At 41.5% G+C, this 12,542-nt stretch overlaps 1 long non-coding RNA gene across 1 annotated transcript in view; it reads left to right on the top strand.

Moving 5' to 3' along the window:
* The window catches only part of LOC119853371, a 28,821-nt gene extending 17,713 nt beyond the window's left edge, over window positions 1-11,108 (top strand). Inside the window, exon 3 of the long non-coding RNA XR_005292051.2 lies at window positions 10,582-11,108. This is a non-coding gene — a long non-coding RNA (uncharacterized LOC119853371). The remainder of the gene's footprint in view (window positions 1-10,581) is intronic.
* The last annotated feature ends 1,434 nt before the right edge of the window (window positions 11,109-12,542 follow it).

Here is a 12,542-nt window from a genome sequence, read left to right as displayed (position 1 = left end):
ACTAGATTCTATGGAATCTTTTACATATGGTACTACTCCCATACGTGTTTGGCTTAGCCTTTCTGTCTGATATGGGTATACCTAATTATAAACTATATCTAACTGATTTTTATCATTTCCATAATGCCTACTATATCAATATCCCATTACACTGCAAGGCATTCTGTTTCACCTATTTATGATTTTAAGTTTCTTGAAATTGTATATAAACATTTATCGTTATTTTTGACCAAGTGCCTGTTTTTATTTACCTCCTTAATATGACATCTGTGCTGATTTCATGGATATTTCCCCTCTGATCTTTTCCGTTTTCATTAATTCATTTGTGTTTTGCATCATATTGTTCATTGGATGCTTGAATATCTTTGTATGACTTCCTTGAAAAATATCTTTCGGTCTTGTGTTCCTTGGCTCCTGTCTATTAGATGATTATAATGATCCCTTCTGGCCTTAAAGTCTAAGTTTTCAATGCTGTGCCTTTCTCAATTGACCATTTAAGCTATTGTATCAAGGTGTCTAAAATTGCGCATAGTGAATTTGTGATAAATTATTCTCCAGTAATGAGATCCTAACTAGCTACTGTCTTCATGCTAGCATGGATCTGCAGATGGACAGTTCACAGTTGTTAGATGTGGGCTATGCCCTAAACCTTACCAAATTAATTGAAGAACATTTATGCACAGATACACAATAAAAGCAAGCAACTATTTTAATGTTAATTATCTAAATGCATCAAAATTCTCTTTATAATAGGAGGGCTAATTTTAAAAAATACCATTTCATCTGATATTAATCTCTTAAATCTTGCCCAGCTATTAATCAAACTAAACAATCATAAATCCAGAAATACCTAACCTGTGTTAATTTAGCTCACCTCAGCAAAAGATGAGTAAATCAGAGTTAATTCTGAATTTGTGCTTAAGTCCCTTCATTTTGGTTACGTATGGTAGAAGGCTGATGATTGAGTGATTTTTTTTTTTTATGCCCTGTGTGTGTGTCACTGAGATTTCTAATCACGAAGGGGAGTATTACAAATGGAGTCCCAGATTGCTGTTTCACATATATTAGTGAAAGTGAGGGACTGATAACATTGGTCTGATCCTTAAGGTATATTTTAATACAACTCAATGTAAATGTATTAGGGAAAAAATGTACTAGGAACAAAGAATCTAGCCTACTTACAGGAATGGGGACTCTGAAAAAGATTTTAGGGGCATGGTGAATAATCAGCTGTCCAGGAGCTCCCAGTGCAATGATGTGGCCAAAAGGACTAATGCGAATCTTGGACACATAAATAGGGGAATCTCAAGAAGGGTAGAGAGGTTATTTTACTTTAGTATTTGACACTGGTGCAACCATGCTGGAATACTGTGTCCATCACTAGTGTCCACAATTCAAGAAGGATATTAATGATAAATTAGAGAGGGTTCAGACAAGAGCCACAAGGCTGATTAAAGATGCCTTATAGTAATGGACTCAAGCTCAATCTACTTAGCTTAATAAAGACAAGGTTAAGGGGTGACTTGATTACAATCTGTAAGTACCTACATGGAGAACAAATATTTAATAGGCTCTTCAGCCTAGGAGAGAGAGGTACAACACTCACACATCACACACACACACACACACACACACACACAGGAAAAATTATAACACAATCCAATGTTTGGAAGTTGAAGCTAGACAAATTCAGACTGGAAATAAGGTGTAATTTTTTTTTTAACAATGAGGGCAATTAACCATTGGAAAAATTTACCAAAAGTTGTGGTGGATTCTCCATCACGGGCAATTTTAAAATCACAATTGGATTTTTTTCCCCTAAATTATGCTCTAGGATTATTTTGGGGAAGTGCTGTGGCTTGTGTTATACAAGAGATCAAACTCGATGGTCACATTGGTCCCTACTGGCCTTGGAATCTATAAAAATTGCCTTAATGCTTGGCAGGCTTAGCTAACAAAAGGATGATCACCACTGTTCCCACAAAGATAAGTGCTTAAGGTGACATAGGTGCAGATCCTCAGTAGTATTTAAGTTCTGGATCACAGAGGTGCAATAGCAACTCCTCTGCTGTGGGAACTGGGTGGCCAAAACATGATGTGCGTCGGGGAGTCCCTGAACCTGCCAGTTCCTATTAAGGGTTCCCTGGGGGCCTACTGGCAGCTGATACAAATTGGTGCAGCCTTCAGGTAATTCTAGTGTGCTAGGGCCAACCCAGTACAAAGTGGCCCCAGAATCTGGGGAATACTTTCCTTCTGCCTCACCCAGAGCTGAAGTTATTAAACAGCACTAACCTACACACTAATGGCTCATTTACTAATTGTCTCTATGGTATTTAAATAAATGTTTTGTTCATATTAAAAAAAAATCTGATGAGATGGAATTGTGATCTAAAAGGCATTCTGCAAGCTTCCCATGCACAACTCTGTCATTGGGTCTCAGTATAATAGTAACCTCCAATATCCTTGATCATTTAATTCTGGATTTTTTTCTGCTTGGAGAGCACACATCATGACAAATGTTTAGTAATTTCATAGAGGGGACAAAGTCCACAAGACTTTAGGGTCATGAATATGATCAAACACCTCCTGCTGAACACCCACCAGACTGCAATAAGGGGATCCTAAACTCTGAATTCCACATGGCCTTAGCTTCCTGGGGCTGGGCAAAGTTTAGGCACTGTGCCTGGCCTTGTGCCTCTAGGCATACACTGTGGGTACAGACCTCATGTCTGACACTCCTCTTGGTGTGTGTGTGTGTGTGGGGGGGGGGGGGGATCCCTTGGTCCTATTGCTTTGGTCCTGAAACTAGCATAGTCTTCTCCTGCAGTTCTTGCAAATTCCCCAGAATACCATAGAAGGTGTGAGCCTTCTGGTTTACACTTCACCTCTTCAGGGGTACACAATAGTGAAAACTGACAGGCAGACATTGCACAGGATTCTAAAACACCATTGCTGCTTACTTAGATAGCATGAGAAATACAAATATACAAAATAATGATAACATTGATACGCATCTCCCTACCTCGGTTTTCTCACCTCTCTGAAGAGTTCTTTGGATGTAAACCAGAGTCCTCTAAGGAATCTGGGCTCCTTCCTTTTGCCTCTACCCTCATCCACATGGCTTCTTGTCCAGAACATGGGATCCCTTGTCAACTTCATCATAATCATCTTCCTCCTTCCTGCTTCTCCTCTCTAAAATGTCTGCTGAGAGATCCTTTCTTTAATAACTTCCAGTCCCCTCTGTCAGGTGACTCACTTATCAGCCTCAAAACATGACCATAGACCCCCACAGATGACTTTGCTGCAATGGAATCATGCAGCTTGGCATTAATTATAGTTTTAGCTTTGAAGTCTTTGTTGATAGAGTCCTGAAATAACTCATAATTATTTTATTGGGATTGACATCCAGCTAACCAGTCTACAGTTCCCTGGCTCATCCTTTCTACCCTTTTAAAATATTGGAACTTCATTGGTAGTCATCCAATTTTTTGGAACTTTCCAACTTTTCCAAGATTTGTTAAAAATTAACATTAGTGGTTCAGAGAGCTCCTCAGCTAGTTCCTTTAATACTCCTGGTGCAAGTTATCGGCGCCAGTTGATTTGAAAATGTTTAATTTTATCACATGCTGCCTCACACCTTGCCTTGTTACACCTACATCCTTGCAGTCATTTCTACTCATCCTCCTACTTCCAGTGCTCATCAAATTTTTCAGTTTGTGTCATTGTTTCCTTCTCTCATTCTTGGCTTGAAACTTTTGCTGTGCTGCCTCACGTGCCTGAGATATTCTCCCTATCTTCATCTACTAGGTGCTATTTTCCAACCGTTAATTACTTCTTAAATCTCACCTCTACATGCACTCCTTCCTGTCTGCTTGTCTTCATTTATATGATCTGAACTTTCCCTCTCCAGAAGTGCTGACAACCAACTTGTCTTGTTATGTCTCTTTTTATCTGTAAGCCCTTTGTGCATGTCTTGGGGTATGTCTTGTTTCAGTTTGGCTTGTTCAATAGAAGTGATTTTTGATATCTTAAAATTAAATTAAATAACATATTAATGAGATATTGAGTGCAGAATTTTAGTTTATGTCCATGGTTGCAAGTGCCGGTTTGAGTCAGAATCAGACTCAGTACTCACACAATAAACTGTATTGACTGCAAAGGTCTAGCCTCTTAACCATATATCTTATTATGTATGATAATGTTGAAACTATAAATTTGATTGGGTAGAAGGTAGAAACTTTAAAATAAATCCCTATTTAGGCCCTTTTAAATTTTTTAGTTTTTGACACAATAGTTGGCATTGACTCATTGTTTTGTTTGCACCTCAGTTCATTGACTTTGAATTTCAAGGTTTTTCTTGAGTCAGATCTTCATTATTTAAAACTCATTTGAGAATTTAATGTTAATAAAATACCTTATGTAGGGCATTTAAAAGTTAGAATATAGGTGGGTTATGTAAATGCAGTATCCTATATGGTACCCCTCAGCCTTAATTACCAGCTTGATCTTTTTGCATTAAACTGATACCTCTGTGATTTTAATATGGGAATAATGTTACCAATAAAAATGATCACATATATTTTCTATTACAACTTGGTGTTTATTAAAATCCATTAAAAATGGAAAAAGCCAATTATTACAGTACAAGGCCATTTAATATGACACATATGGTGTCATAATGCAGAAGTCATAACTTGCCACAATAAACTTCAGTTATTTCACTTTTGAAGTATTTTGTTTTAATATCATCCATTTGAATGTGTTTGTTTTGTCTTATTTTGGAGCAAAGCGTTTTTCACATTGCTGTCTTAATCTATCACTTGGTCATTTATACCAGTGGCTCTCAACCTTTCCAGACTACCATACCCCTTTCAGGAATTTGATTTGTTTTGCATACTCCTAAGTTTCATGTCACTTAAAAACTACTTGCTTACAAAATCAGACATAAAAATACAAAAGTGTCACAGCACACTATTGCTGAAAAATTGCTTACTTTCTCATTTTTGCCATATAATTATAAAATAAATCAATTGCAATATAAATATTGTACTTATATTTTAGTGTATAGAGCAGTTTAAACAAGTCATTGTGTGTATGAAATTTTAGTTTGCATGGACTTCACTAGTGCTTTTTATGTAGCCTGTTGTAAAATTACGCAAATGTCTAGATGAGTTGATGTACCTCCTGGAAGACTTCTGTGTACCCCCAGTTGAGACCCACTGATTAATACCAATTGCCCATTTGATTTTGATTCTACTCATCTGGTTGACAGTAAAGTAAAAATAAGAGAGTCTTTGAGACTGGGGTCTGTAAAATCTTTATGGAATATGCCCACCATCCTAATGTTCCCAGTCAAACTGAAAGAGGGTACCAACCCAGGGGAATAGGATGTGGTGGTTGGTTTTAGGGTAGATCAAGATAATTTCATTAAGGCAAAATGACAGGACTTCCCTGCTCTCCTGCTAAATCCTGCAAAGTCAGCAACTGAAAACTGAAAATTGCCCATTCAAGCCACAACACGGAATTAGCAGACTATTGTACCTCACTGTTTGATTTGCCACCTGCTGCGTGACTATGCTATATCAGTAGAAAAGTAAACTGCCAACCATTGGATACACAGAGATTTCTGCACTGCAGAATTCACAAGGGAGGATGCCACAGGTCCAGCTATACAGACATACAAGTAAAGTACTATAGTGCACATTCTGATAGCAGTCAGAAAAAGGATCATTTAGAACATTACAGAAGAAAAAACCTTTCAAAAAATTGCTATGCACAATTAGTGCCTGTGAAAAATGCTATCATAGCAATCCTGGAGACTGAAATCCCCTACTTCAGGACCTCACTGTTTCTTGTTCACACTGAGCAGAGCTTTACTCCACTGGTTGCCCCATTGACACATCAAATATCATGTAGGAGTCAAACTTAAATCCTTTTACCTTTCATCTTTTTTTGTGATTGTTTTATCATAAATATTTTGTTTTTAAATCAGACCTTCATTTCTCATAATTGATCTGTTTGAGCCATCAGTTCTAGTAATGTATTTATCTTATTGTCATTTAATAAATAATAATAACACTTAGCTTTTATATAGCACTTCTCTTCAGTAGATCTCAATTCACTTTACAGTGGAGGTCAGTGACTTGCCCAAAGTCACCCAGCACTGGTGACAGAGCTGGGAATAGATCCCAGACTTCCTGTTATTCCATAGATGTAATCTCTGGCTCTGTTAGTAAAAATAAATGTGACTTTACAGCAGGATCAAACAGAAGAGAAAGTTGGGATGTGAGCAGATGAGGCCTTTTAATAAAAGCCCATGAAAATCTTCAGTAACAGAAAGGATTTCAGTGCCCTGATCCTGCAAATATTGATGCACAAGCTTAATATTATGCCTGGGAGTAGTCTCCTTGAACTCAATGGGACTGTTCATGTGAGTAAAGTTAAACATATGTTTGTTTAAGCGTTTGCAGGACGGGGGCTTATTTTGGAAAAGATTCACATTTTCAAAACTGTTTTCTATTCCCTCTCTATGCCCAGACCCTTTACATTTAATTCTGATTTTAATTTTTTGTTTGTTACTGAATGCCCTTCTTCAAGAACCACTACAAGAGAAAGGGACAAATGATGCTTGCCTTATTCACAAAGTGAGCATAATTTGGCCCAATATAGGAGGAAACTTATATAAGATGAAGAATAAAGTATGTTGTTGTGGAAGAAAAATGCAGTCTTCGCTCTTAGGTTGTTTGCAATAAATCAGAGACAGTTTATTCTCAAGCAATTGCAAGGGGGAGAGTGTGCACGGACAGGGATTCCCCCTTCCTAGGCAGGTCTCTGCCAGATAAACAATTAGGGCAAGCATTTATACCTTTTGTTGCATACAATAATGATCAACAGCCGCTTCTTGTTTATACATATTCCTTCTTGATATCTTACTTTTCTCAGAAGTTCCTGCTACAGTCTGCATTCCATTCTTAGCTAACACAAGGTCAAAACAGCATCTCTTACAGTTTTCCTACTCGCTTCCCACTCGCCCAGGCCCTGCCTTAAAGTCTCAAGTTATTAGAGTTAGTTAGCCTGACTCTGGCTGTGTTCCTAAGAAAACCAAAATATCTGCATTCAAATTCCCTTTATCCCTTTTTCCACTTCCACACTGTGATAGCCAGAACACTTGAAAGCTATGATGCATTTACACACTATTTTAAAAATATCAAATCTCTTACTATCTGGTTCATAAAATAGAAGTATTACTTAATACACATACATTAACCATTTTTATTGAATTCTCATTTTCTTTTTTGTTAATTTGAATGGTCTTATTACTGTAGTACATTTGCAGACTATTTTGCAGGTAAAAATTGGTGCAGGTAAATACACCTTTGAAAAGATTATGTGTAAGTGGTTTAAAATAGACAGTTTTAAGGGCACACGATCTGGTATGTGGCTATTAGAAAAATTACAGATACAAAATTAAATGGCAGTATTTCTATGGAATTAAGTGTACATCAAACTAAATTAACAATTCAATATAGTAATTGTGATTCATTTTGTGAATAGATGTGCCTTGCTTTTCAGTTCTCTGTTATGGGCCAAAGGACTTAATTCTAAGAGACACAGCATTTTTGTAGGTCATTCAACGATTCATAGATACTAAGGTCAGAAGGGACCATTCTGATCATCTAGTCTGACCTCCTGCACAGCGCAGGCCACAGAATCTCACCCACCCACTCCTACGAAAAACCTCACCTATGTCTGAGCTATTGAAGTCCTTAAATCATGGTTGAAAGACTTCAAGGAGCAGAGAAGCCTCCCTCAAGTCACCCATGCCCCATGCTACAGAGGAAGGCGAAAAACCTCCAGGGCCTCTCCAATCTGCCCTGGAGGAAAATTCCTTCCCGACCCCAAATATGGCAATCAGCTAAACCCTGAGCATATGGGCATATTCAAAACCTATTGCTTTCAGTAGGATTTGAAGGGGATCAGACTCCACAGGAGGCATGCAGCACCTCACTGAATTCTGCCCATGATCTCAACAGGCAAATATAACTCATGATAAAATATTTAACTTAATGAAAGATTTGTATAATATGATTTTTGAGGCACATTGATTGGGATTTTCATAAGCTCCTAAATGACGTAGGAGCACGAGTCTAATCAAAAGTCTGTGAGGCTTGTGCTCCTATGTCATTGAGCATCTTTTTGTAGAACCTATTCATCATCTGTAACTGCTAGGTTGTGGTTGTTATGCCACCCACAGTTTTTGTGATGGTGGATGGTGAAGAGGCACAGTGCCCAGAGTGAATGCCTGCTGCATCATGATCAGTGAAACTGGACTCAGAGAGCCCATGTTCCCTGGCGGGACTGTTATTGAAGGGACACCAGTGGCACAGGGACTATAAGAAGTGCAGCTGGAAGCAGCTCAGCCACATGGACAGAGCAGTCCACTAGGTTTAATAAAATTCCACTTATTCAGCTTAACAACCTGCATCCAGCTTTGCTCTTTGCTAATGAAACAAGGTGAGAGTGGGTGAGCTGTAAGTTTTCTGAAGTGTAGCAGCTGACAATGTGGGTCGTGGGACTTGAGCTGAAACCTCCTGGAGCCCTGGCCATGCAGGAGGACAACAACACCGAGAAGGCAAAATTATTATTTTACGATAAAGGAGAACAAGGCAGAAAGGTCTGCATCACTCTGAAGCTCACCACTGTCTCAAGCCTCATAGCAGTCCTAAGTGCCCTGGGTACCTATTGCTCCCCAAAGCAGAACAAAACTCTAGAGCAACACTGTTTTTTTCATTAAAGACTAATATGAAATCTAATATGGAGATCAGACCCTGCCCTATGTAACAGAGTTATGTAGAATGGCTAATATATGCAATTTTGGGAATATGACAAGACTTCCCAATTCAGGACAGGATAGTTTGTGGAACTTGGAATCACCACCAGTGGGAGAGGCTGCTCTGGAAAGGTGCTCTCACATTAGACAGATGCTTGCACATGGGGTATGCAGCAGAAGCCTCTACATCAAGAATAAAAGCTCTAGAAGTCACAACACCCCCAGAAGTACGTGGAGTGAGACAACAGCAAAGGAGAGCAGGTGGCCCAGGTTCCATACCCATGATGAGATGCATTTTCTGTGGGAGACAGCATGAACAAGTAACAAAGAAGTGACCTGCACTAGGATAGCATTGCGAATTGTGGTAATTTGAACCATTTTAGCAGGGTGTGCGAGAGCAGAAGAAGGTCTCAGAGAGATTCAGCCAGACTTGCAGAGGAGGGGGATGGCACATCAGACATCGGTGATGACATCAGGAGAAGAGCTGTCCTTACCTGAACGCAAAGTATGCAGCTGCGTAGGGCACCAGGAAATGTGGGGCACCAGATTTCCTGGTGCCCTACACAGCTGCGTGCTGCTCCAGGCCCTGCTCCACCTCTTCCCCATGGCCCCCGCCCCTGCTGCGCCCCAGCTCCACCCCCACTCCACTCCTTCCCCAAAGCCCCCACCCCTGTTCCACCCCATGCCCTGGCTCTTCCCACCCCAGCTCTGCCCCAGCCCCACCCTAACTCCACCACTTCCCAAAAGCCCCTGCTCCGCACCCGCCCTGGCTCTTCCCATCCCTGATCCACCCCAGCCCCGCCCCCACTCTACCCCTTCCCCTGAGGATTGCAGCAGGGGTCAGGCCTACTCTGCATTCACTGGGCGGTGGTAAGTGGAGCGACCCAGCCCCAGCCCTCTCCACGCTTCCAGGGAGTTCTGGGGGGCGGTTCCCCCTGCTCCCCAAGTCCCAAGACTGGGAGCCAGGGGAGGAGAGCGGAGCAGGCTGAGTGGGTTGGGGCCGGGTCACTTCACTTCCCGTCGCCCTGTGAGTATGGGGTCAGGCCCGCCCTGCAATCACTGGGCAGCAGGAAATGGAGTGACCCAGCCCCAACCCACTCTGCCGGCTCGTACTGGGTGAGGTGGTTTCCCCCCTGTTCCCCAAGCCTGCTCCTGCCCCCCACCCCCGCGGAGGCCTGGGGCTGCCCCCCCTCCCCGTAGCGGGGGCTGCGTAGGGCACCAAAATGGCTAGGGACGGCCTGGTCAGGAGTCTCAACTTTGAGTATGAAAGCATTTCAGGTTCAGGCTGTCTGGACAGAAAGCAACAAGGGACCAACCTCAGTGCATGCAACAATTTAATAGGGAATCACCCTGTGTGATTACAGCTGGATAGTGGGGCCTCCTGCAATGTGATTCCTTAGTGTGAATTGGACTTGAACACACCCATTACAAACAGCAGGCATAATCTAACAATATACAATGAAGGCATAATGCAGCCTCTAGGAAAATGCAGCTTGAAATTAACTAACCTGGAAAATGACAGAGTACCAACTAAAATTTTTCATGGTAGATGGTAAGTACCACAGACACCTCAAGGTTATCCTAGCTTCTTAACCCTTTACAGGTGAAACGGTTTTTCCTCTGGCCAGGAGGGATTTTAAAGGTGTTTACCCTTCCCTTTATATTTATGACAGCTGCAGTGCAAGAAACAAAAGGGGAAATCCCATGATCAATGAAGACAATTTTAAAAGTACATGGGGATGTTTTCACAGGTGATGGATGTCTTGAAGGAAAGCTGTGACTGGAAGTAGACCAGCAGAACCAGTGTGCTTACCACGAAGGAATACATCAGTGGCATTATATAATCTGGTATGCAAGGAGTTCAGAAGTCTGCAGAATTGGGGTACTGCAGAATAGCACCTGCAGAGGTCAGTACAGCCTGGGTAAGCAGCATAGTGATGTTAAAGAAGCCATCAGGCACATTACAAATCTACACATATACAAAGTCAATGTTCTGGGCATTGAAAGATGTTACTGTATCCACAGCTTACAAGTGATGACATCTTGCCAAAACTTTCCAAAGCCAGACTCTGTAGGGTCTGTGATGTGTGGAACATGGTTTTGTCGTATAAGCCTGGATAGAGTCCTGCATGCTGACAACCTTTGCAACACCATTTGGTCACTACAGATGGCTGTGCATGCTGATGGGGATAAACCCAGCACCACAGATAGAATCATAGAATCATAGAATATCAGGGTTGGAAGGGACCCCAGAAGGTCATCTAGTCCAACCCCCTGCTCAAAGCAGGACCAAGTCCCAGTTAAATCACCCTAGCCAGGGCTTTGTCAAGCCTGACCTTAAAAACCTCTAAGGAAGGAGATTCTACCACCTCCCTAGGTAACGCATTCCAGTGTTTCACCACCCTCTTAGTGAAAAAGTTTTTCCTAATATCCAATCTAAACCTCCCCCATTGCAACTTGAGACCATTACTCCTCGTTCTGTCATCTGCTACCATTGAGAACAGTCTAGAGCCATCCTCTTTGAAACCCCCTTTCAGGTAGTTGAAAGCAGCTATCAAATCCCCCCTCATTCTTCTCTTCTGCAGACTAAACAATCCCAGCTCCCTCAGCCTCTCCTCATAAGTCATGTGCTCTAGACCCCTAATCATTTTTGTTGCCCTTCGCTGTACTCTTTCCAATTTATCCACATCCTTCTAGATGTTCTAGAGAAGACTGATCTAAGTGCTGGAAGGGCTGCCTGGTCTGCAAATACAGTGTATAACTACCTACATGGGGAACAAATATTTTATATTAGGATCTTCAATCTAGCAGAGAAAGGTATAACATGATCCAATGTCTGGATGTTGAATCTAGACAAATTCAGAGTGGTTATGGTGTAAATTTTTAACAGTGAGGGTAATTAACCTTTGGTGTAATTTACCTAGGGCTATCGTGGACTCTCCATCATTGGCAATTTTGAAATCAAGATTGGGTGTTTTCTAAAAGGTATGCTCTAGGAATTATTTTGGAAAAGTTCTATAGTCTTGTTATACAGTAGGCCAGACTAGATGATGACAATGAGATGACATACACTGGATATCTGCTTACAGTAGAAGGGCTCAAAGCAGATCCCCAAAAGATCCAGGCAGTCACTGACATGCCAGCTCCAGTGGATGTGAAAGGGGTACAGTGCTTCATAGGAATGATAAATTTTCTGTTCAAGTTCTGTCCACATCTGGCTGCAGTAGTGAAACCCATATGTCAACTCACAAGGCAGGATGTTGAGTGAGAGTGAGCAACCCCCAACAGCAAGCATCTGACATGCTGAAACAAAAGATAATGGGTGCTCTTGTCCTTAAGTACTACCAGCCAGGAGAGCCATTGACACTCCAGTGTGATGCATCAGAGAAAGCACTGTAATTTTTGCAGGGCCAGCCCTGTTAGAGACTGAATAGGGATATACCAAAATAGAAATGAGCTTCTCGGTGTGGTATTTGAAGTGCACTAAGATGCATCAGTGCACTATGACTAAAGTTGCGATTTAGTCACAAGTTCACGGAAGTAACAGAATCTGTGAATTCCAAAGACCTCCATGACTTCAGCCAGCTCCAGCTGGGAGCTGCCAGGTCCCTGCTGCTTGCAGAAGCAGGGAGCTGCAGGGTATGCCTGCTGCCCCAGGGGGAGGAAGCCTCCTGCCGCTCCCATCCGCTGTGGGTGGCAGGGGAGACCCTCG

This window comes from Dermochelys coriacea, chromosome 3, assembly GCF_009764565.3.
Source record: "Dermochelys coriacea isolate rDerCor1 chromosome 3, rDerCor1.pri.v4, whole genome shotgun sequence".
Lineage (NCBI taxonomy): Eukaryota > Metazoa > Chordata > Testudines > Dermochelyidae > Dermochelys > Dermochelys coriacea.
The sequence above is the reverse complement of the archived record's forward strand: the minus strand, read 5'-3'. Positions and strand labels throughout refer to the sequence as shown.